Source organism: Saccoglossus kowalevskii, chromosome 22, assembly GCF_978046115.1.
Source record: "Saccoglossus kowalevskii chromosome 22, keSacKowa6.1, whole genome shotgun sequence".
Taxonomy (NCBI): domain Eukaryota; kingdom Metazoa; phylum Hemichordata; class Enteropneusta; family Harrimaniidae; genus Saccoglossus; species Saccoglossus kowalevskii.
In genome coordinates, this window is record NC_140662.1 from 19247723 (window position 1) to 19253771 (window position 6049).

Sequence of the window (6049 nt, forward strand, 5' to 3'; positions counted from 1 at the left end):
CTACTTGTAGTATGCTAACTATAGAAATCCAGCAAGAAGATTCGTGGGGAAAACAACATTGCAAAAATGTTAAACGTAACCCTAAGACATTCTGGAGAAATGCGAACAGCAGAACAATTGTAAGGCAACCGATTCATCTTCTTAAAATTCTTAATTCAACAGCATCAAATGACAGTGAAAATGCTAACTGTAAATGCTGACAACCGAGTCATTACATGCCATCTCTGTACTGAATCATAAACCATTTACTAGACCCTTATCTTCACCAAAGAAAACATTAGGATGAAGCTAACCAAGCACAATATAACCAAATGAAAGCTCTAAAATTTCACTTAAAAATATATCACCGCACATTAACATAACACGTTTTAACCTTGGGTTTGGCCAGAGTTAATGATATTCACTGTAAAAGCTACGCGTGTAACACACAAAAAAGTTTCACACTCGGAAATGCTCTGAAAGTAACACATTGTTCCTATTGCTTTCTATTTGTTTTCTATTGCTTTCTATTTGCTTTCTATTGCTTTCTATTTGCTTCCTATTGCTTTCTATTGCTTTCTATTTGCTTTCTATTGCTTTCTATTTGTTTTCTATTGCTTTCTATTTGCTTTCTATTGCTTTCTATTTGCTTTCTATTGCTTTCTATTTGCTTCCTATTGCTTTCTATTGCTTTCTATTGCTTTCTATTTGCTTCCTATTGCTTTCTATTTGCTTCCTATTGCTTTCTATTGCTTTCTATTGCTTTCTATTTGCTTCCTATTGCTTTCTATTTCTTTCTATTTGCTTTCTATTGCTTTCTATTTGCTTTCTATTGCTTTCTATTTGTTTTCTATTGCTTTCTATTGCTTACTATTTGCTTTCTATTTGCTTTCTATTGCTTTCTATTTGCTTTCTATTGCTTTCTATTTGCTTCCTATTGCTTTCTATTGCTTTCTATTGCTTTCTATTTGCTTCCTATTGCTTTCTATTGCTTTCTATTGCTTTCTTTTGCTTTCTATTGCTTTCTATTTGCTTCCTATTGCTTTCTATTGCTTTCTATTGCTTTCTATTTGCTTCCTATTGCTTTCTATTTGTTTTCTATTGCTTTCTATTTGCTTTCTATTGCTTTCTATTTGCTTTATATTGCTTTCTATTTGCTTTCTATTTCTTACAATTTGCTTTCTATTTGCTTTCTATTGCTTTCTATTTGTTTTCTATTGCTTTCTATTGCTTTCTATTGCTTCCTATTGCTTTCTATTTCTTTCTATTTGCTTTCTATTGCTTTCTATTTGCTTTCTATTGCTTTCTATTTGTTTTCTATTGCTTTCTGTTTGCTTTCTATTGCTTTCTATTTGCTTTCTATTGCTTTCTATTTGCTTTCTATTGCTTTCTATTGCTTTCTATTTGCTTTCTATTGCTTTCTATTTGCTTTCTATTGCTTTCTATTTGCTTTCTATTGCTTTCTATTGCTTTCTATTGCTTTCTATTTGCTTCCTATTGCTTTCTATTTGCTTTCTATTTGCTTTCTATTGCTTTCTATTTGCTTTCTATTGCTTTCTATTTGCTTCCTATTGCTTTCTATTGCTTTCTATTTGCTTTCTATTGCTTTCTATTTGTTTTCTATTGCTTTCTATTTGCTTTCTATTGCTTTCTATTTGCTTTCTATTGCTTTCTATTTGCTTCCTATTGCTTTCTATTGCTTTCTATTTGCTTTCTATTGCTTTCTATTTGTTTTCTATTGCTTTCTATTTGCTTTCTATTGCTTTCTATTTCTTTCTATTTGCTTTCTATTTGCTTCCTATTGCTTTCTATTTGCTTTCTATTGCTTTCTATTTGTTTTCTATTGCTTTCTATTTGCTTTCTATTGCTTTCTATTGCTTTCTATTTGCTTTCTATTGCTTTCTATTTGCTTTCTATTGCTTTCTATTGCTTTCTATTTGCTTCCTATTGCTTTCTATTGCTTTCTATTTGCTTTCTATTGCTTTCTATTGCTTTCTATTGCTTTCTATTTGCTTCCTATTGCTTTCTATTTCTTTCTATTTGCTTTCTATTGCTTTCTATTTGCTTTCTATTGCTTTCTATTTGCTTTCTATTGCTTTCTATTGCTTTCTATTTGCTTCCTATTGCTTTCTATTGCTTTCTATTTGCTTTCTATTGCTTTCTATTTGTTTTCTATTGCTTTCTATTTGCTTTCTATTGCTTTCTATTGCTTTCTATTTGCTTCCTATTGCTTTCTATTGCTTTCTATTGCTTTCTATTGCTTTCTATTGCTTTCTATTTGCTTCCTATTGCTTTCTATTGCTTTCTATTGCTTCCTATTGCTTTCTATTGCTTCTATTGGTAGGTCACCTCGTCATCCCGACGTATAAAACAATTTTGATTTCAAATACACTATAAAGTGGAAAGGAATTCCCCACGCCAAACAATAAGGAATACGGTTAGCTTAATATTACCCCAAACGAATCGTTTGCTGGGAAAGTTTGTCATTTTTCTCTGATTTGTAGGAACCTTATTTACTTTCATGGTTGCTGCCCCATATACTAGTAGTAAATATTGATAAATTGGTCGCATTTATTTTATTATCACATGTACGCCAACTGACTGTGCGTGTAACGTGGCCTTTAAAAGCACATGGTTTAGGGTCTGTGATTTAGTTCAAATAGTCTAACACATCTTTAGCCTGATAAGGACGCGTGAGTTGCGCCCTCCGCCGTGCTCCAAATCCGACACACGAGGTCTGATGCCGTTCGGCCGACGAGGGCGCCACTCGTGCCAACAACTACGACGTGTCAGCTACCACGTGATCGCCTGCATGTCTTTACTTCGTAAGAAAAGGGGAGGGTGTCAATGAGTTATTCTTTTTTCTTTTACCTTTCTCATTCTCAGTGTGTTATTCGGTTTTCATTTTAAGCATAGATATTTCTCATCTTGCATTGTCCCCTACACAAAATAGGACTTGCCTCTATCTCCGACGATTGAGAAATGTTTGTTTGGTACAGCCACCGTCTCTCAATGGTGAGGGACGGTGGTACAGCATAAATGTGTTTCTGTTTTTTTGCTCGTTTGTTTATTTGTTTTTTCCGTAAACAAATATTGTATTATTATTATTATGTGTGTGATTACCACCCCCTACCTTTTTAACAAATTTGGCACGGCTGGTAATAAAGAATATATGCAATGTATGCTTGTGTCGGTGCCCGGTCGATTTGTCCCAAGTATCAGGGGGAAATCTTCTCTCTCTCGGGTTCTCCACCCTTGCCAGGGGGGAATCTCGTCTCGTCTCTATATCGTCCCCTTGAGGTACGGGATCGGGAAAGTCACTTTAACTTTACAGTCAAATAAGGCACACACAACGAAATACGTTTCAGCTCTCGTCTTAGTCGGTCTGTCGAGCACTCTGTAAGACACAGCGCCCTGGGGAAAAGTCCCCAAGACTCTCACAAGGCTGAACCAAGACTCGCCCAAGACTGGTCTGCGTCAAGGCTTGCCCCAAGACTGGACTGCCTCAAGGCTCGCCCCTGGACTGGACTCGACTGCCCAGGACTGCCTTCTCTCTCTACTCGTCTATCGTAGAGTATTCGCCAAGACCAACTCAAACTCTCTTTATTCATTTTCAAAACTCTAACCAATTACAAAACAGTAAAAAGACTCTAGGGCGTAACCTTCAATCATAAAGCCAATCACACTAAGTACTGAATACGTCATATCTTTTGATTAATCGTTCACTACATTAATAACTACGGATGTTAGAATAGCGACGGTATCTTGTAATTAGTTCCAAATCACTGAGCCAAGTTCCGTCCAAAACTTCAAATAGACCTACACGATGACAGACATAACACAGCAATTCGCTAATAATCAGTTAATTAAGTCGGTTAACAGATACGCGAAAACAAATTCATGACACAAGTCACATTCCTCCCAAGTCCATTCGTCCCTCAGATTGATTCGCCCCAAATCGATTCGTCCTGTCGATTAGTCCAATTTAAGGTTAGCCCGTTAGCCCGATACTAACTCGCCAAATAGCAACTTCCAAACTAAATTTTTGAGGTACCAACGCGTTGTTTATTCCTGAATATTACGTGCACATTGCACATTGTCTTGTTACCAATAAATACTTAAGGTAGAAGCCTAGTCATAATTTTTGACAAAATTGGTCATAAATCACATGACAATGTTCATTAGTTTATTATGTACAATCATGAAGCTAATGTCTCGTGGTACAATGAAATAGCATTATTTTGTGCATTACAGTTATGCTTTTTGAGAAACATGTCCTAATATTTCTTGAAAATTGCTATTTTTAGAACAATTCTATAGAACACAATGTTGAAGAAGAATTGCATTTTTTGATACTTTTCAAAACCCAGATTTTTTAAATAATTCAGAACAACAAAAAGTACTCCATCATTAACAATATATGATTTTTTCAGCCTATGTCACCAGGTTAGATTTTGAGATTTTGCATAATATCTCCTGTGGTAAAAGTGCTATAATAGCGTCAAAATGGCGACTTTTCACTAAAATACAATCATCAATTTCTCGAAAAAATGACCGGTGACCCCCAACTTTTTTTAGGTCAATTATGGGTCCTTATATTGCCTTGGAGTACAATTTATTGCAAAATGAATAAATTGTGGGTTTTTTTTTAAAATTTTTGAGTATCTTAAGTCATACATGCAGACAACAGTATTTTTTTTATAATTTGTAAAAAAATGTATAGCATGACAAGCAATCGCGTTTAGTCAACGCATGGTGACAAATTCAACAATATTACACTGAAACAAAAAAAACATCGTCTTACACACACTGACAGTTCTGACACTATCTAAAGGGGCTATGTCTTACACAAGTATTTGGAACCACAGTTTACATGTGTGTTCTACAAATATATGAGAAATATTTTGACAAAGAACTGGGAATCAGAGTTTCTTGGCTTGTCAACCACATACATGCGTTCTTCACTGTAATAAGTCGGATATTAGTGCTGCTACCGATACTTGCATTCCTAATAGTAATCAATGGTCCAGGAATAGATCAACGCAAAGTTAAAATAAGTTACAAAAAGCCTGGAGATCATACCTAGAACCAATGACAAAAAAAGACTACTTGTAGTATGCTAACTATAGAAATCCAGCAAGAAGATTCGTGGGGAAAACAACATTGCAAAAATGTTAAACGTAACCCTAAGACATTCTGGAGAAATGCGAACAGCAGAACAATTGTAAGGCAACCGATTCATCTTCTTAAAATTCTTAATTCAACAGCATCAAATGACAGTGAAAATGCTAACTGTAAATGCTGACAACCGAGTCATTACATGCCATCTCTGTACTGAATCATAAACCATTTACTAGACCCTTATCTTCACCAAAGAAAACATTAGGATGAAGCTAACCAAGCACAATATAACCAAATGAAAGCTCTAAAATTTCACTTAAAAATATATCACCGCACATTAACATAACACGTTTTAACCTTGGGTTTGGCCAGAGTTAATGATATTCACTGTAAAAGCTACGCGTGTAACACACAAAAAAGTTTCACACTCGGAAATGCTCTGAAAGTAACACATTGTTCCATCTGTATGTTCAAGTATTTACATCGGAATGAACCAATCTGATTAAAATAAGATCCTGGTTGGCTAATTGTTTTTTAATATTTTTTTTTTATAATTACTATAATTATTATTTATTTTAATTATTTGTTGACGTTACGATTATTTTGCTGTAAGAATTGCTTTGTTTGTGAGAGCCACCGGATGGAGCAAATTATTGTAAAAACAAATATTAAAATAAATAAATAATTAAAATTAATGATGAAAATGAAATATATTAAAATTTAATTTAAAAAATAATCCAGCCAGGGTCTTATTTTAATCAGTTTGGGAATGGACAAATATTCACGTTGAATAAGATGGAATACATGTTTAGTGACTGGTGCGTCAATGAAATGATTGATGGATAGTGCTTGAGAAAGCATGACGCCATACACCTTTTTATTTGACAGAGATTTACTTCACTTTTCGTTTACTAAGTACCCTACGCCACACATAACATACATATTCCGT